This window comes from Nannospalax galili, unplaced genomic scaffold (assembly GCF_000622305.1).
Source record: "Nannospalax galili isolate Female #2095 unplaced genomic scaffold, S.galili_v1.0 scaffold91, whole genome shotgun sequence".
Classification (NCBI taxonomy): Eukaryota; Metazoa; Chordata; class Mammalia; order Rodentia; family Spalacidae; genus Nannospalax; species Nannospalax galili.
Window position 1 is genome coordinate 1766315 of NW_008332583.1, and position 20956 is coordinate 1787270.

Sequence of the window (20956 nt, forward strand, 5' to 3'; positions counted from 1 at the left end):
GCCACCCCCTCCACACTTTTAATATCCGCGCCGCGATTCAGCCCACGTCTTCTGGAACATTGTTTCCCCTGCGCCAGAGGAAACGCAGCGCGCGTCCGGGGAGTGAGCTTTCACGTAGCCTCCTGGTTGAGGGGGCGAGGACTGCTGGGCACTGACCCCACGCGGATTTCCACCGCGGGTGGTGGTTATTTGGAGGGGAGGATGGTTACTGCAAAGGGCATTCCCAGGTAACTCTAACAGTAACGAGTGCGGGTTAACCCAACGCGTTGTATACAGTAGGCACTCACTGCTGAGAGCGCCTGTGTCTTCCACCACGATGGGGGTGGGGTGGGAGCTTATTTCCAGGGCACTCATTCCTAGCCGTGCACTCAACACCTTCTCTGGAGAGTTGACAACAACTTGCAAGCTAGGGAGTGCTTATTCCCACTTTACAGAGAAAGAAAGAGAGGCGTAGATCATCTCAATGGCATGCCCAGGATTTCAGAGCTAGGTAGGGCAGGGATCCAAAGTCCGGTTTTTAAGAGACCAGCACTTCCTTTAGTTATCATTGGCGGAGCCGAATCTCAGGATTGTGGCCCAGAGATGCTCCTGGCCCGGGTGGAAGATCTATCCTGGTCACAGTCTACAGTTCAGTCCTGGGCCCTCTCCCAATCCGAAGACCCATTGCGCCGGGAAGGAGAATTGTCGATTTTGTTTGCACAGAGGACAGCGACAGCTTCCTCAGGCTGTCGCGGGGGTATTTTTAGTACCTCCGATTCAGAAATAGGAACGCGTACATTAGAATTCCATTTCCTGAAAGGAGAGCGTCCTCGTTTTTTTTTTTTTTTTTTTTTTTTTTTTTTCCCCCCCCTTCCCCCTCCCCCAAGTCTGGGAAGACGCAGCCAGGGGAGGGGGACTAGGAAGCCAGGGGAAATTTAAATGCTATCTGGTTCTGGCTGCAGTTCCCAGAGGAGAGACTGGGACCCACAGGAACATGCAGATTGAACTCCAAAATCTCGGTGCATACTATAAACCCCAGGGAATCCGGGATGGGACAGGAGGACTGGACCGCTAAATGTGGACTTCAGAAATTGTCTAACGTTTGATGCATCAGCTCCTTCACTTGCCCTCAGGGTTTGACTAACCTTGCCTGCCATTCCCACACCCCACTGTTCTGGGACATCCTGAGTGCTCTATGATTGTCAAGTCAATCAAAATCTTTTTCCCCCCCTGAGAGTCTCCTTTTCAGATGAGCTACTTTGCAATCCAATCCCAGATACTGGGATGTTAGTGGGAAGTTGGCATGCAGGTGAAAATCATGGTCAGGTTCTTCACTTAAAGAAAAATTGATCAATAAAAGAGGTGTGTGTTATCCAGGAAGATAGCTTTTTTAAAAAACTATTTTTTTGTGTGTATGTGTGTATTGCCTGCATGTAGGTAAGTGCACCTGTGTTGTGCAATGCCCACGAAGGACAGAAGAGGCTGTCGGATCCCCTGGACCTGGAGTTACGGGCAGTTGTTAGCTGCCATGTGGGTACTGGGATTTAAACCTGGGTCTTCTGCAAGAACAGCCAGTGTTCTTAAAAGCTTTTTAAACATCAAGCAATAGAACTTTCTTTGAGAACAGCTTCTGTCATAACTTTTCATGGGGCAAAGATGAAAAAGGTCACCCATCTCATAAACTGGAGAAACTTGTTTTCAGGTTGACAGTTTTGAAGTGTTATAGGGATTATTTTCTAACAAATAAAATACAACTCTGGCGGAATTGAAGGCATTTCCATCCTGGCTATCCCTGGTGTCAAGGTACCAAGTACCTGTGCAGTTTCCAGCACATTCCAGCCTCCTTGAGGTTGTTTCCTCATTTAACTTGATTGCTGCTTAACCTTCACAGCAGCTCCTGTAATCGCAGTTACCTGAGAAGGTGTTATTTCACATCTGAAGGTAATTGTAGATAAATAGAGTTCTTCAGCATCTAAGCACCTCATTTCTGCTGTCTATGAGTTGGAAGCCATTCCCGATTTAAGATGACTGTTTTCTGTGGATGTGGGATTCAGGAAAGGATCCCTTCACCTGAGACGGAAAGAGACCTTCTGTTTAATTATTAAACAGCCCCCACCCCACAAGCTGCACCTGCTCTGGAGCCAAAGCTAAGCCCAGTAATCATCATAGCTGGGCTCCTTTTTAGCTGTTCACCATGCATCGGAATTGGTGGGTGAAAGGCTCTGTTTCCACTTTTTCCCCCTTCATTATATTAAATTGTTTGCATGACTTGTAGTTTACAATACCAATAAATGACTTAAACAAGGTAGTCATCCACTGCATATTAATATTCTAACCTTGATTAAATTGAAGAGGCCACCCTGAAAAAAATATTTAAAAAAAAATCAAATTGCGGGGGAGGGGAATCCTGTCACAGACACAAAAAGACTCCAATTATCTTTTCCCCTACAAGATGTTTGTTCTGTCCAGGACTGCTCACACTTCAGCAATCTTGCCAGCAAGACTCAAAAAAAAAAAAAAAAAAAAGCCTTCCAAAGCCACAGCCTTGTACATAACAGATTGTACAGTCCGATTGCCTTAGGCGGGTTAGAGGTTCCTTTCTACAAAGAGCTACACAGAGGAGTGCAGCATCCAGATACATTTTGGGGGGCACTGTGCAGTGCTCTTGCCCTGGCTGCAGAAGTGGATCTACATAGGGCCCTATTTGACTGTTTGGCTCACAAGAAGGTAGGGGCTGCCTGAGCTAGGCCCAAGAGTCCCAGCAGCAAGGCATCCAGGGGTACAGGTGGTGAATGGGCTGCAGGAGGGAGGGCACCAGAGAGGGAGGGTAGGGGTTGGGGGGGCTGCCAAAGGGAGGACAGGAGTCTTGAGAAAACGCTGGGAAATAAACAACCTTAAGGCAGCTGCGTTGCCCTTTTCCCTGCACTTCCCTCTCATACGTCTGAGCAACCAGTTTGCTCCCAGAAACACGTTAATTGCCAACGGAGCTCATTAAGGCATGCACATGCAAAACACAGCAAGAAAGATTAAATGGACAAAAGCGCAATAATGAACTGTCAACAATCGGGCCCATCTACAGAACCAGGATCACTCAAGAATGAGGCATTTAGAGGCAACAAAGGATTGTCTGGGACAGGAAGAAAAGACGATCTAGACTTTTGTTTAGTCAACACAATTGATTACAAATGAGAGATTAACAGGATAGCTTCAGATTTTTTTAAAAAAAGAGGCAGAAAAGAAAAGTCCAATTAAGTCCACCGAATGTTAACTACATTGCGTTCCATGCCTAGCCCCAAAGAAATTCTCATTAAACCATCCCTGGCGATCCCTTTTGGAAAGTAATTTGTCTCCCTGATGGAGCAGAGAAAGAGAATCGTGTAAAAGAAAGCGTTAGTTCTTGGCACAATGAGCTTAGGAGACACACTAGAAAGAGCCAAAGGGGGAGTTAATGAGCATCTGACAAACTGCTTGGATTCAGGCCTAGAGAACAGCGATGAAAAGATGAAATTGGCCAACAACTATTCTTTATATCAAACATAAAAAGGCCAATCTGAAATGGGGCTGCTCAAAACTGGATGAAAGTACATAGCTCAAGAAAAGGGAGTCGTGGCCAGGCCCCTTGGTGGACAGTGGACAGAGAGTGTGAAGAACTCAACAGGCCAAGAGTTAGAAAATCAACTGAAAAGCTGGCTCTCTAGAAGACCCAGCCCTCCAGAGGGGACAGCCTCCCAGCTCCCCGGCCTTTGCAGGTGCTGAGTTGAAACTCTTGCTGCCCATCCCCCAACCTCTGGATGTTTCTTTTGGAAGTGAAAATGTAGCAGGCTAGCATTTGAGGGGTACCCCCAAAGTTCTTACAATTTGGTAATTAGCCCCTGGCATTCACCTACCACATGCACCTCCTCTTCGAGACCTCTTGGCCCCTGGAAGCACTATTTGTTACCAGCACATATTCAGGGTGACTACTATCCTTTCCTAGTAACCATTCAAAATTCTCAATTCTGCATGGAATTGGCAAGAAAGAAAATGCACTGATGGCACCTGGCTTTGTGAAACAGGTTATGAAGTGTTTAAATTCTCATTCTTCTTTATCAGACTTCAGAGACTGCCTTACTTGCATTTCCTTATTTGAACAAAGTAGGTCAAGGGTATATGTCTATACGGGACACATGACACTTTCATTAACATCCAGGCATCCCTAGAGCAGAAATGTTTAAAGGTTCTTTGACAGTATTCGGCAGAGCCAGGAGCATAGAACCCACAGGTGAGATGGGGTTTGCAGGATGCCTCCCGGGCAAGCACAGAACAAAGACCATATTTATCCCATTTCTGATTAGGATGGGTGCCGCCCCAGATACTAGAGTGCAGCATTTCAATCCTGATTCTAGGTTTGGTGTTCTTCCTCAGATCTTGGAAACAGCTCTCACATTTCTGAGGGCTTGGCTTACACCTTAGGGTTTGCTCGTGCTTCATGGGAAAAATACACTGGAGTCTAGAAGGAAGGAAGGAAGAAGAAATATAGCAGTTCAAAACAAAAACAGTCATCTAAGATTAAAGACTACTTCTGGCTTACAAAGCAAAGAGGTGTCACAGAACCTAGGAAGGTACACTAGGAAAGGGAAAGAGGCTTTTCTGGTGAAGCTAGACCAGTGTCTGGGAAGTAGTGAGTTCTTTTTGTTGGAGTCACAGACCTGACCAACAGTTACTGTTTCTCTCCTTTAATCCTTCTCACTGTAAGGTCTTATTTGGAGCCTTTTTCCCTCAAAGACTTTCTTCCTCACTGTGCCCCACAAATGGTTGGTGAATTGCCTACAAATGGTTGGTGGTTATGTGTTATTTACAGAGCATTGATAGGAGGGTTGGAATTGAGTTTGAATCCAGCTTCAGCTGCATACCCTGACAATGACATTTTCCTTACCAGCAAAATGGGCATGTTAAGGGATGGGGAGATGGCTCAGTAGTAAGGGTACTTGCTGCCAACCCTGATGACCTGAGTTTGAGCCTTAGAACCCACATTGTGGAAAGAAATAACTCCCACCAATTGTCCTCTGACCTCCACAGGTACACTGGGGCACATGTTTCTCTCTCTCTCTCTCTCTCTCTCTCTCTCTCTCTCTCTCTCTTAAAAATTTTAAATGAGCTCACTAGGAGTCCCTATTGCCCAGGCCTATGGAGAGGATGAAATGGGTAAATATGTAATTAGAATTTGGAATAGCCCCTGGTACATGTATACTCGGCATTCCAAAAGCTTACCTCTAGAAAAGACTCAAGTAGTAAAACCCCAATATCAAAAAGAAGCCACCTACATGATCATGCTGGCCCCTCCATATTTATATACTAGCTTCTTTATCCTCTTATTTATCCATTTTTATTTATTTATTTTTTGGCAGGGTCTCCCTGGTTCCAAGCCTCCTGGAGTTCACTATGTAGACCAGGCTGGCCTCAATCTGACAGGGTGAGGGCTGGGATTGAACGTGTGTGCCGCCACTCCGGCTTATCCGTTTTTTTATTTCTGAGGATCAAACATGGGGCAGCAAGCTGAGGTGCTGAAAGGGCATTCAAAGAACCAGAGCATGATGGAGCTGGGATCTACCCTCATATGATTGACTGAGGTGTCATGATTCTAACATGAATGTGTATAAGAATCCCATGAAGTTTTTCCTAAATCTTCCTGGACCTTATTTACTGAGATGCCCAGTCCACCAATTTCATTGGTAGCCCAAAAATCTACAGCTAAGTGTGGTGCCAGCGGTTTCCCAGACTCCACTTTGAAAAACACTGACTTAGCATCTGCATTCTTTCTACCACCTCACGGTGATACTGTGTATGAAAGAGGAGCTAGCACCACCAATTCTTTGTAAATTATGTAATGTATTTGCTCATTCATTCAGCAAATATGGCTTGACCATTTCCTATGCCTCAAGTTCTCCACTGGGTGCTAGAGTTGCAAAGAAGAGAACCCAGCCTCTGTCCTGGAGAAGTACTTTAGTAGAGGAGAAAAACACATATAACAAAATCTCCACACAATACGTGGTTTTGAAGATGAAATTGGGCATTCAATTCAGTCTGGGTTGGTGTGTGCAGTGGACATCTGTTATTTCTGCCTGCTGAGCATCATTCTCCCGTCTGGTAACAACATCCAACATTTCCTTTGGAGAAGTCACCCCTCCCCCACTCTCAGTCCATATGGTTAAGGTGGGAGCTATTCCATCCATCCATGCTAGGCATGTGACCCAGATCTGGCCAATCAGAGCACAGCAGCACACAGGCTGTAGGCAATTGCTCAGAACTGAGCATCTGACCCAAACAGGGCCAGGGAGAGTCCTATGCAGGATTTCTGCCTGGGAAGAGACTCTATAATCCAGTTGAAGGTTGGTCTGCAGCTCAGGTGGGCTCCTGCTTGCTACATTGTGAGGGAAGACCTTCCTGAATTGAGAGTACTGGAAAAGGAAAACCAGAGACTCGAGACCTGGTCCTTGACCTCATTGTACCCTAGTGTGATGGAAACTGGGTGCACTGTAGACTTCTCAAGTATTTATTTCAGTAGTCTGTCTGCTCCAAGAGTCCTGAGTCATACTACGCAGAAAAAAAAAAAAAAAAAGGGAAATCAAGATGTCTCTATAGGGGAAGAGATTTTCGAGAATTACTATGAAGGAATGGGGGGGGGGTCTCACTACGTAGGAATGGAGAAAAAAGTCTCAGGCTGCCAAAGAGAAAGTACGCAGGTCAGAGGACTGCAAGTTCACCGCAGCTGGGTGCCACTAAATATGGCAGAACCTGAGATCAGTAGACCTAACACCGAACCTAGTTCTTCTGAATAGTTGTGGGATTCTGAATTCAAGGCTCACACGCTGAAAGCCTCAGGCTTCTCTGGTGCAAAAAGAAGTATGAAAAATCCACCAAACCAGACTGTGTGAGGATTCAATGGGCTGGCACAAGTCAGATGCCTGACCTGCCGAAGACGTGAAGACTAAATGATTACAGTTACTATCACTGTACAGTGAGGAGTCTTGGGATGGAGTGCCTGGTTGGCATTTAAATTCCATGAATGCTCTAAGGGGGTAGGGATGTCTTAGGGCCAAGGGAAGGACCCTGCAATGGCTATTAACTGCACAGTCTGCTTGTTTCTAGGGACAAAAGTGGGCTGGAGTAGCAATATCCTAGGTGTGGCCTTCCATGGACAAGTTGCTTTCAACATATCCATCAGCTCCTCCACTGTAAGTGATTCTTTTTCAAAAAGAAATATGTATTATTTTATGTGTATGCCTGTATTACCTGCATGTTATGCTAAGTGCACCCATGTATGCAATGCCCACAGAGGCCAGAAGAGGGCGTTGAATCCTCTGGAACTGGTGTTATAGACTGTTGTTAGCCTCCATGTGTGTGCTGGGACTCAAACCTGGGTCCTCTGCAAGAGCAGCCAGTGCTTTTAACCACTGAGTCATCTCTCCAGCCCCAACTATGGGTGGTTCATAACAGTCCTAAGATCAGGTTGCTTTGTCCTTACAATCCTTAGTATTCCAAAGGTTGTAAGATTTAGGTGACATGCAAAGAGCCGGGCAGGTAGCTGTGGATAACTATAACAGTGATAACTCTTATTCTTACTACTACTTGCTATTACTATTATCACTCAAATATTGGGATACTCAGCCATCAAAGCAAGTAGACCTGCAGTGTTCTTCAGCAAAGAGAGTGTTGTGTGCTCTCTAAGGGCAGAGCTTTATCCACTTAGTTGACTGCTCTTGCCAAATGCTTGTGGGGAGTAGATAGCACTCAAACTAGAAGCTTTGTTGTTGCTGCTGTTTTGAGTCAGGATACTACTCTGCAGTCCCAGCTGGCCAAAAGCTCACTATACAGATCAGACTAGCCTCAAACTTACATTGATCCTTTAGACTCTGGCCAAGTACTGGGATTACAAGGGTGTTTCACCGCACCTGGATTAAAAGATGGAAAATAGTTTTTGCTGCTTCTCCATAGTCCAGATTTCCAAGTAATCATTCTGTAGGAATTCAGTCATAAAAACAAATATTTATTAAAGACCTGCTAGGTGTCAGACGTGGTAAACAAGTTTGACTTTGACCCTGTTGATCTACCATCCCAATGGCAAGAGACAGGTGATAAACCAAATAACATGAAATAATTTCAGAGTATGATAAACACCAGGAAGGAAGTAAAAGAGGGTGGCCAGATGGGACGTGCCTTAGTGAAGGCTATTTGAAATAGGTCAGTGCCTTTTATTTTGGTGCAGTGCAAGTCTCTGGTGCACCCAAGAGCTAAGAAGCATCAGACCAACTTCCAAATACCCCTTCAAATTGACCCACTTGGATTTTTATTTAAAAGCAACTCCCCCTCCCCCATAGCTCCAGTTGCCCGTTGACTGATCCAACTAGTTTGCTTGGGACTCAGAAAATGAGTTATCTGAGGAATGTCACCAAAAAGCAAAGAGCACCCCTGGACAGTGGGTGGCATAGGCCTTTGACCCACATACCATTTTCCTATCAAATGGAATGGTAATTGATCAAAGTGAAAAATTTTATAGAAAGAGATATTGCTGCCATGTTTTTCAACCGTGCATTTCCCAGCCAAGTCTCCAGATGGAATCACCGAAGCAACACATCCTTGACTTAAATGTGACTGTTTAACAGTTATATTGGGTAGGCCATATTTCCCACAAGGAGGTGGTTGCTTGTCTTAGGAACTTGAGACTCTTAACAGACTTTTGGGTGAGAGCTTTCCAGGATACCGCTCTTTCTCTCACACTTCCTGAAGTCAAAGAAGTCAGAGACCTAGCTGTGGTGTCAGGGGAGGGGGGAACAACAGAGTGAACTGTTACACAAGCTCCTAGCTTGAAGGAGCCTAGCACAGGTCGGCTGATCGGGTGTCTGGGTTTCGTGACTGTCAGGATAGTTCCGTGATTTTTGTCTGCCTGTCCAGCCCCCACTGTCCTCTCTTCTGGCTATCAACATTTTGGTTTTGTGTTGATGCCCTTCTCCACTGAGCACAGACCACTGTCACTGTGAAGGGCCCCTGCTCCAGTCTCAGGGACTGGGGACAGACATAGGATCCTAACTAGGTCATGTAGATACTTTCTCAGGAGTTGAACCCTGGAGTGATAAAACTGCAAATAACTGGAGGTCATTTGTTCCAAGGAGACGGGGAGCAGCCTGTCACTCACACACAAATCCAGTACCGCCACCTTCCCTTTGTCCTCTCAGCAATCCCATGTCATTCCAGCGAGTTTTCCAGATCAGTCATCATGACTTGTATTCTGTGCCTTGAAACCAAAGATTTGATTAGTCATCTTTATACCCATGACTCATCTGCTTGTTATGGTTCTTTGAAATGGGACATCTAAAATTTTGGATCATATTTTTGGGGTGGGGGGAATGGTTCATTAGGAAGAGAGCTTGCTGTGTAAGGACTGGAGGGCTGGAGGCGGAATCCCCAGCACTTACATAAAAAGCTAGGCATTGTTGCACATGTAGGTGATCCCAGTGGTGGGGGAGGGGGGAGCAGGAGGGTAGAGACAGGGGGATCCTGGGAGCTCATAGGCCAGTCAGTTTAGCCAAAATCCTGAGCTTCCCATTCAGTGACTGTCTCAAGGGAATACGACAGAGTGATGGAGGAAGATACCCAGTATCTTGTGCTCAGGCAGGTGTGCTTGCATTTTCACATGCATGTACCACATATACATATACTGCGCGCACACACACACACACACACACAACCACATTTTCCTTCCCATCATTTTGTTAAGTTGACTTGAATCATTTTTGGGACTCATTTAAGGTATCTATAACCATCCCTGGCTGGCCTGGAATTCTCCACATGGATCAAGCTGGCTTTAAGCACATGATACTCGTGCCTCAACTTCCTGACCTCCTGGAATTACGGGCCTGCACAACTGCACTCAGCTGCGGATAGGTTTTCTTTAAGTTTTTTGTTGTTGTTGTTTTTTCAAGAAGCAAAGCAGAAGCTGCCATGGTAGCTTACGCCTACAGTCCCAGCACTAGGCATGCAGAATGTGGAGGCAGTGTATGAATTATAGGCCAGCCTGGACTACCGTGCAAAATCCTGCAGCAAAAAATCAGACAAACACAAAACAAACAAGTCCCAAACCACTGAGCATGGTAACACATTCCTTTAATCCCAGCACTTTCGAGGCAGAGGCAGGTAGATCTCTGTGAGATCAAGGCCAGCCTGATCTATATAGCGAGGTCCAGGCCAGGTAGAACCACAGGAAGATCCTGACTAAATAAATAAATAAATAAATAAATCCCAAGCCTATATCTAAAACAAAAATGTTACTTGGGTGAGGTGGGGGCAAAACTGGAGCTGATGGTTCAGTTTAAGGAGGGGTTCAAAATGACACACAGCAATGGGATTCAAGGTCATTCTGCTAAAAACAGGCCTCTGCAGACAACATGGTTCATTTTTCACTCAGCACGCCCAAGAGGTTGTAAGAACCCATTAAATACAGTGTATCAAAAACAGGGACCCTCTCAGTACAGTTTCTAGAAAGACAGTTGAACATGATCAAGCCCTGAAATGGATGGAAATCTAGTTTCAAGTATCAGTACTCAAAAGCATGTGCCTTTTTTTTGTTTTATGTTGAGGTTTTTTGGGGGTGGGGGCACTAGGAATTGAATCCATGGCTTTGTATATGTTAGGCAAACAATCACCGAGCCACATCCCCAGACTTTTTCCCTTTCTTCCAACACAAAGCCCTGCTAAGTTACCCAGGCTGGCCTTGAACTCTCTCTGTAGCCAGCCTTGACATGTTCTTACCTCAGCCTCCTGAATAGTAGATATTATAGGCATGTACCTTTATGCACAGCTCTGTTCTTTGTTTATTGAAGAGCACAAATCCTAGAAGCTACTGCATATTAGGAGAAAGAAGCTTCAGCCTTTTTCTCTTTACAAAAATGCATTCATGGGGCTGGAGAGATGGCTCAGTGGTTAAGAGCCATCTCTCCAGCACCCACATGGCGCTAAGTTCTTGCAAAGGACCCTGGTTCCATTCCCAGCACCCATATGGCAGCTAACAACTGTCAGTAACTCCAGTTCCAGGGGAATCCGAGCTTCTGACCTCCAGGAGCATTAGACGACATGGGTACGCTTGCACACATTCAGACAATATGCTCATACACTCAAAATAAAAATAATAAATAAAATATTAAAAAAATAAAAGTGCAGTCATATAGTACTATTCAGAACCCCGTATATTCAATAAGGTTATGGGTCCAAATAGGAAATCAAAGTAAGAACTCAAAGAAAGAAAGACTAGCAGCAAGGGTTACTGAGCAGGAGGGCTCACAAACACTGAATGCCCTGGTAGCTGAGACATAAAAGAAAAGAAAATACGTTATTTGTCCTGTTAATACTCAAGAGCTGGTAGGGACTGGAGAGATGGCTCAGCAGTGAAGAGTGATTTCTGCTTTTGCAGAGGAGCCAGGTCAATTCCCAGCACCCACGTCAGGCAGCTCATAACTACCTGTAACTCCAGTTCCAGGGGATCCGTTGCCTTCTGGCCTCCTTGGGTACCTGCACACACACGGCGTGCATGAACTCATGCAGGCACGCATACGTCCACATTAATTAATTCATCTTTTTTTTAAGAGGCATTAGAAAATGAGCAGAACAGCTTCCTGGGTTGGATTTCTTTCAGAATTTAAGCTCCTTCTTCAGCCTAGGCCTTTGTGAATTATGTGCTTGTACCTCTTCACTTGGTGTGTAGGTTCTTAACCCACAAGATCAAGTCCTTACAGGTTAGCACCACTGGGTTGTGCCGTAGCAGCTAGAACACGCTGCCAATTTCAGGGCTTGCGATTGATGGGGAAAAGATGCAGGAAGCTGAAGTTGTCTGATTATTGTGTCTGGCTCATGAAAATGCATGGCTTTTAGTCAAAATCATCCTCTTGACCACACTGTTCTCTCATATAAATTTCTCATCTTATACATTTATAATAAAGTGTGCAGGGTTTCCCTAGGGATGAGAACAGAGCGGAGTTAGCTGTTCTGCGTGAAGCAGAGTAAACATGGGATTTAAGCTGTAGGTCTAGGATTAATCTGAAGAAGATACACAGTCTCTACGGTTTTCTTTCAAATCTATAAAACTGACATAAGACTACTGACTATCTGCTGCAAAGGAATATTGTGTTGGAAGAAGAACGCACCGATGTTTGTGATGGCATTCCCGGAGGGGAACTTCATGGAACTTGCAAGTGGCTGCATTAAGCTCCCAGTACTCATCGAATCACTTCTGGATAGATTATGGGAAATCAATAGCGTTGGAAGTCAGTGTGTAAGTTCCATCCTGTGGGAAAATAAATGTGGAGGTGTCTGCTACTGAGGCAAAATTGGAGAGTTTTTAATTTCCCATGAGTTGTTTGTTTTATGGGGCCTTTAAAAATATTTAGCCCAGACTGGCCTCAAGCTCAGGATCCTCCTGCCTCAGCTTCCCCAGAGTTGGAGTGGTGAGCATGAGCTGCCTGGTTCCCCAAGTTCTCTGCTGGTGACTAAGCTCTTCCTGAGTTTCAGGCTGCTCACTGCTGGTGGTTTGTACACACTATTTCCTTTGCTCTGTCGACAGACTAAGAACCTTCATGCTCCTCCGCTTCCCTCTTCTTGGGGCTGTGTTCTGCTCATCTTGGGAGTATACCTTGCTTCAGAAGGCTTTCCTGAAAAGGAATGAGTTAAATAATATTGGCTGTAGAGCAATGCTTGGTACAAGTTTGGCTTATAAGGATGATTATCTTTGGAGAGAGCCTTTATCTCCCCTCTCTCTGCCTTTGCTAGATTTCCCATGCCTGGTACATTGTAAGCACTCAACAAATCAAAGTGGAAGGTATGAATAAAGTTAAGTTTCTCTTCCTAGAAAAAAAATATGAGTTGCAAATTATATGCAAGGTTCAAAACGTAGCTGTTGCTCGTCCTATGTCTCAAACTGGGGAGAAAAAAAAACGAAATGAGCAGAACATATATTTATCATGATAATTATAGTTTACTTGGCATTTGCTATGTACATGGACTTTGATGAATGTTATTTTTAATTCTCCCAACCTGGAAGGCACATGCCATGTTTCAGCAGGGAAAGCAGAGTCTCCCAAAAGGCTGTCGTTCCACCCTTGCTGTGATTAGCAAAGCAGGCATTTAAAGTCCCAGGGACTCCACATCATGCTCTTTCCCCTTCCCTGTGATGTCTTCTCCCCTTTCACCCTGGCTAGAGTCTACCCATCCTCAAAGTGGAGTTCAATGCTGCTTCCTTTCAGATACCCCATGTGACTTGTGTCAACACCTTCATATTCTGGTCCCTTTCCCAGCCTGGCCTGCCTCTAGCCTGTGGTGGCCATGTCTTCCTTCCTCCCATCGCTTCTCTTTGCTGAGATGAGACACACTGTTTGTTTCATCCTTGCAGCAAGCCCTCTGCCTGATGTACTCTTTCCCCTGACTTTGTATTTAGCTCCTCTGCATCCTTTAAGACTCCCATCCAATGTCAGATCTTCCCAGCAGCCTTCCATGACACCCTATATGACAGAACTTCTGCTGTGCGTTCTCCTCACCCAATCCATTAGGACACAAGTGCCTGGCCTCTTTCTTTGGGAAGCTTTATATTAACTAGAAGTTCTTTTTTGAGCTGATTTACTTCTTTTTCCCTCATCTTCCCTTGGATATGAAGCCTGTGAGAATAGGGACTAAGTTTATCTTGTTCGTTAGCTATCCCAGCACCCCAGCACGGTAGTTGGTCAACAGTAGATGCTCAGTAACCATTGGTTGAGAAACATTTGGATCTTGAGCCCCTTCTACCAGAAACCTTCTGGTGCTTTACTATTGATCACTTAGGGTGAAAGTCCCTGCCAAAGCCCCTTCCCCAACCCTTCACGTTGACATTTCTGAGCTCATCACCCACTTTCCCCCATTCCACTCCAGCTATCCTTGCCTCACTGATACCCAGCAAGTTCCTGCCTCAGGACCTGTGCATGTGCTGTGCTTTCCTCCAGACCCCTTTTCTCCATGGCCATCCTCCTCTTCCCTCAGGTGTCTGCTTAGTCTTGTCAGAGATTGTGGGAGGCCACCCCCTGCCAATCTACATGAACTATGACACTTCCCTACAACACAAATGATCTTTTTCCCTTTCTCTCTGCCTCTCCCTCCCACACACATTTCCTACCATCCTCTGTTGCTTTGCTTACTGTCAACCTCCCTGTATTAAAGCAATTTGTAAATTCCATTTGGGCAAAGACCCCGTTATACTCTATTCCTGCTGTGTTCCTTGGATTCCAGAGTACTAACACATCCTACCTGTGCAGCCAGTACTGAAAGGCTGTATCATCCCTTTTGATCTCTCCTCCTGTTCTTCCTGGCCTCCTGAGTCCCAGCATCCTTCAATGACTTGTCTCAGGAAAGAATGAACAGGCCCAAGAGTAGATAGATATGGGCCCTTTGAAATGTATGCTATACCATATCATCAAGTTACAGAAACCTGAGGGCATTCAGAGGAAACCCACACCTAGATTATACTACAAAGTTGTAGCTTTTTGCTTTCTCCTGCCACTGATGAGACTTACTAACCATTATGTAAATAAAATGATGTCCTCTCTTGCCACATTCACCTCCTCTCATGACTCATGACTTCTCTCTACAGACCACCTCAGGCTAAGGAGCCAGCTTCTGAAGTAGGGCAGTTCTAGCAATCTCTGAGCTCTATAAACTATTGGTTTGTCTTCATTCCGAAGAGAGAAAACCAAAAAGCAATTAGAAAGAGTTGGAGAAATAGATTAATTAGGGGTTTCCAACCTTGTTTATCCAAAGAAAAGCTTCAGTTCAGGGATTAACCTAATGAGTATGATTGGCTGTCCTTCCTTCCTTCCTTCCTTCCTTCCTTCCTTCCTTCCTTCCTTCCTTCCTTCCTCCCTCCCTCCCTTTCTTTCTTTCTTCCTTTCTTCTTTCCTTCTTCCTTCCTCCCAACAGCTGAGTCCAAAGTAGCCTCCAACTTGTGATCCTCCTGCCTTTGCCTCCCCAAACCTGGGATTACAAATGTGCACTACCATTCCCAGAATGTGCAGTAGTTTTTAGCAGCATAGGTTACAGAGTGAGGAATGATATCTGCCTCTGTGCTACCTGGGTTGAACGATTCCACCATGTTAAACAGGTTTCTGAAGACTGTGTCTGTGTTTCTGTTTAAGTACCTAACATTTGTCTGCGTCATGAGTTCTTTTTCTGTGGAGGCCCCAGGACATTTCCTCCAGCCCTACCCGCTTCTGTCTTCTGTGGCACCTACAGCTTCTCTGCACAGCACTTCCAGGCTCCAGTGCACCAGCCTGTCTTCTCCTTCACCACCCCTGCCCCATCTGTAGTGGTCTCCAGCATACTGGAAGTGGGGAGCAACACAATTCATTAAAAAGAAATTAAAATTTGAAAAAGTGTGTTCTTTCCTCCTTTCATTAGAGCTCTGGGTGGCTAACTTCTCTTTGACTTAAATGCGGGTCACACCCTGACTGCATTTGTTGGACATTTGATGTGCATGAAATGTCCGATTTCAATTTTCCTAAAGAAATATGTCCAAAACGTCAGCAGAATCTGTATTAATTATCCTGTTTTCTTTCACAGACAATTAGATGTCAGCATAATCTAAACACCTCAGAGGAAGTCTGATTAAGTAATCCCTTCTTCAATTTATTTTTTAAAGTATGAAAATTCTGTTATTTTTAAGGCTTAAAAAATTCCATGTTTCTGTTTAAAAAGAAAAAAAAAGAAGAAGAAAGAAAAAAACCTCACCTTTTGTTAGTTGTAAATCACCCTTAAGCCAAATGTTTTCTCAATCCAGCTCCGTAATTTGCTTCTGTTCAGCACTTAGGCTGATCAGTTTTCAGAAATTGCAGGAGAAGAAAATAAATTCTGTCTCCAAATGATGTTTATAATCTCATATCTAAATTAAAACATGTCGATTCCACAGCAATAGTCACTATGGAAATAGAAACATATAGGCCTCGATTCTAAATCAAGAGAGTGTTTAGCTGGGTGGTATATATTTTCCATCATGTTTTTTAAAAATCTGTTACAGTGTATGCGTTTTCAAAGACTTGGATTTGATAAGCTTGTAAGAAATAGTACAAGTGTGGGTCAGAGCAGAATAAAAGTACGTTGTGCAGTTTCAAATAGGGTTTATAACATCTTATCCTAGTAATGAAAATCTGGTTGAAATATTAGGCTTACTATAAGATTTTAAAAAATAAAGTAGAAGCATATGTGAAATAAACCTATGGATGCTTCTATAGCGAGCAGGTATGCCTAAACATCTCCACTCAAATTCTTCTAAAATTCAAACATTGTATTAAGAATAGTGGCAAATATAGGATGGATCTCAGGGTTGAAATAGAATTGCCACTCACATCTCAATTTACACGTAATTATCAAGCTTAATTTAGCTTTAGGAGCTGTTTAAAAATATATTTGCTAGTTCAAAAAAATTGTTAGCTTTTAAAAAAGTCAGGTAATGATAGAAATAATTTATTCCAATGTTAGAGCATGCCAAAATATTTTTAACTTATTTAGAAGTTTTAGAAGTTTAAAAAGACTTTTTCCCCCTCTCTATTAGGTTAAATAAATAATAAATGTCTTCAAAAATTTTTAAGCTTTTTTTCTTAGCAATTAGTTAACAAAATACTTCTTCAACTAGTATCTGCATGCCTACTATGTGGCTAGGCAATGTTCTAAAATCTAATGTCACTCTCTAGATCATATAAAATAAACATATGCTACGATCATTTTGCTTCAAATATCACAAGCCAAGCCTCTAGCTCTTTTACATAAATATATCATTATTCTCAATTTAAAATTACATAGTTCCTTTCTTTCAAGGATCTCAAGATGTTTTTAGAATCAAAACACGTTATCTTCACATTATTCCTGTGAGGGTGGAAACCAAGTCCTACCTAGCCAGGCTTGTTTTTCTAAAAATTTGAAGTGAAAAGGAGACAGAAAATGCTATAGCAATTTTGCTGAATCTTTGCTTGGTAATTGTTCATCGATGGTAAAATAGGGTGGTTTGGATTCCCTTTTAACTGTAAATGATCTATTACGAAAATTTAGTCTTTTGTCTTTGTTTTCTCTCTCTCCAGCCATAACTGGATCAGCATCTCCATGTCTGCTGATATCTAGCTTCAGACATCTGCGCATACACCGTGCAGGACCATGTCGTGACTATATAGGTCAGCCCAGCCTGGGGATGTGTTCAGAACTTCAGCCATTTGGACAGTCTTTCTAAGTACAGCTTGTCTCATAATTAGCCAGCATGTGAAGATCTTTCTTGGTAGCAGCTGACATCTTCTAGTCCTGCCTCCAAATGCATTGGGGATAATGATGTGTGAAACTGAGCTGTGTGACGGTTCCCTCCCTTCCTTCTTATGGGGTGACCAAAGTCATCCACTTTCTTTTAACTGCTCTCTGTTCAGCTTCTTTTGCTGTAGTCACCCAAACTTTGAAGACACTTGGGCCATCAGAGACCTTCCTCGACATCATATCAAGCCTTGCATGGATCACTTCTATGAGCTGTTTGCAGGTCGCACTTACCGGCTTTCAGTCTTACAGATTGCTCAGTAGTAATGGGTTAAGAGGTGCTCCTGAAAGGCATAAAGGATTCCATATTAGGAGCTTTTAGCTCCAAGTAACATGTGAGGAGATGGTGAAGTAAGAACAGTGAGTATTTCATACTTTAAGAAATCCTGGGCAGGCACCTGATTCCATGAGATTGTGTTAGGTCCATGTTCCTTGGTCTACAGTTTCCCTTTAAGCCAACCAAATATGTTGCAGGGTCCAGTCTCTCCTGCAACTCTGGCCACGTCCAGATTAGCAAAAAGTCCCCTTCTCTTTGGAGCCAGAGATCTTTTCCTAGAAATCATTTTGGCCAACTTACTTTACTCTTACCTATTGACCAGAATTATATCACATGTTTATTCTTAAACCAATCGGTGACAAGAAGGAGATTAACAGGACTGATATATTTAGTTACCAGTTGGGATAGAGCCACTTTTCTGAAGCCACAATCTTTAAAAAAAGATACTTGATTAAATTGAAGTCACACTGAAGAAAGGAGTGTGGGGAAGTGATAAGAGTGACAGGTTATCTACACATTCTTTGGGGAACAAGCAAAAGGAATGCATTCATAATCAGAAGAGCATGCCAAAACTGATGGGCATCTTCTCACAGGTTAGCAAAGGAAAGGTGCAGAGTAATGCATTTACCTTTTGGGTGGCAGCATTTAACTTTTTAAAAAATATCTTGGCACAATAGAAATGTAGTAATATAGATATATTTATTTAATGTTGGAAATTCCCACTTATTACAAAAATAGAAATTGTCTTATTTTTTCATTTATGCAGTTAAAATGCTTTGTAAATTAACAAGTACAAGCAACAACAGAAATTAAACACTTAACATTCTTTGTGTCCAAAGTTCAAAATATTATCAATGGGGAAAATTAATTAGCTGAAGTCATCTAAATAGACTTTGAAATTTGTTTTCCTTTAAGTTTGATTTGACATTTAGTTTAAACCCAGATTTTGAAAAAAAAAATGTTTTTGATGCTACTTGGCACGCCTTAGTACTACATTATGTGTTGCCGCAGAATTTACAAGATCAACATTTAGATGTCACCAGAGAGACACGCACTATGATAGACAGTAGCAGGCAACCCCACAGCAGCAGCCATTCACCGTGAACTTCAGAGGCAACTCTGCAAATGTCAAGAGGTGTTGCATTCCTGGAAGTCGGAAGCATGGGCGATGTAGGCTTTCCATTTTGAATTTGCATTCAACTGAGCAGCCAGTGTCTTGTGTGAGCCCGATTCTGTATGTGCAGAGTGGAGGTGATAGCTGGTGTCTTCCACCAGGTATTACAGCTTTTAATGATATCATATTCTTCTATTACTTAGTTTTAAAAAACTGAACTGAACTTGAACAATTATATTTTAAGAAAGGGTATTATATATCCCAGGCTGACTTCCTACTTGCTGTGCCACCAAGTATGACCTTGAACTTCTGATCCTCCTGTCTTTACCTCCTCAGTGCTGGGATTGTACGCAGGCTTCACCATGCCCAGTTTATGTGATCCTGGGGACTAAACACAGAGTGCCATGCATAATGACAAGCACTCTACCAACTGAGCTATATTTCCTATCCCCTAATTTCTTAATATGAAAAAGGTGTTTAACATATAAAAGAGGGAAAATAGCATCCTTAAGTGGATGAGCCAACATGCCCCCAAATCCAAAACTTTCTGGGTACTGACAGAATGTCAGAAAATTCCATACCTGCTGTCACATGATAGGGTGCAGTCAAAAGGCAGTCTTATAAAAACACCTTCACACTTAACAGGTGTATGAAGGCAGAGATGAATTCTTTTGTTTAGACTTCTGTTCCCTCCCCACATTGTCTCATTATGTATACCAAAATATTTGAAAACAAAAACAAATCTGGAACCATTGTGGTTGCTAATGCAGAATTCCAGTCTCCAAAGAGAGCCCTTGCTTGCCCATCCCCCAGACACAAGGGTGAGGTTTTGACTGCCTGGGCCCTTCACATCGGCTCTTCACAGAAGTTGCGCCTTTTATTAGAAGATTATATTAAAGCAACTCCTACCTATTACTTTATTTCACCTCAGTATACTTTGGTATGCATCTTTCAAAAGTTATGAACATCTTCTTAAACAGTTACAGTGTAATTAGTATCAACACATAAAATCAGTAATGTTTAAGGTTATATAATAGTGAATCCATCTATTCCAGTGCCCTTATTTGACTCTAAAAAGCTTTATGGCTGTTTTCCTTGAAACGTAAAATTTGTTTTATGTGTCTCTACATCTGCTTTTGGTGTAAGACTTGTGTGTATATGTGTGCATGTGCATGCACATATATGTATGTGTGTGTAGGATTTGTGTGTGTGTGTGTGTGTGTGTGTGTGTGTGTGTGTGCAGTATGGTGCATGCCACAGCAGGACACTGGGTGTTTTCTTTTATCACCCTCCTCCTTACTGACTGTCTTGAGACAGGATCTCACTGAATCAGAAGTTCAGTGTGTCAACTAGGCTGCTGGCCAGCGAGCTCTCAGGATCTACCTGTCTCTATCCTACAATCCTGTACAATGCTGGAGTTATAGGCGTGTGCAGCCATGCCCATTTTTTTTTTTTTTGTGGGTGCTGAATTGAACTCAGGTCCTCATGCTTACAGAGCAAGACCCATTTTGCCAGCTCCCCATAGTGTGATATTTCTTTTGGTACTGGGGATTGAACCCAGGGCTCTGAGTACAGTAGTCAAGTGTTTTACTTTGAACTATAGCCTCACACCTGAAATAATTTTTAAAAATTTTTAATCATTTATTTTTTTTAATTTTTAATGACTACATGATTAGGAGAAGCATGTCATTACACCTTTAGCATATTCAGTAACACACTCCAGAGCAAGAGTACAACTCTTTCACAAGTGGCTGTAACTTTCTAGGTTCACGGTTAAATTAATAGTTATATAATATTGAACTCAGTATAAGCCCTGTAATACATAAAATTGAATGAGCTTTTAACTTTTAAAAAAGATCTCCATTTCATTTTAGAATATATTTTTCCTTGCAAAAAAGACTCATTATTTTTTCTACTAACACTGAGATGTTGGTGCATGCATCTCTAATCTGTATGTTATCTGATTATTACTAGTCATAATCGGTTGCACTCAGATCCTTGGCTCTTGTCTATGTCTATGAAGTCATCGGATAGATATCAAAGGTAATGTTTATAACCTCTAATAATTAACATGATGTAAATATCCATGCTTCCTCCTCAAATATAAAACATCTTTTTTAAAATTTGTTAATTTTTTTGTGTGTATATCACACAGAACATCACAAACTATCTTATGCAACTATACACCCACTTCCCAGGTGGCACCCTCCCATAGCCTCCCTCCCCCTACTACAGCCCTTATACTCTGTTAT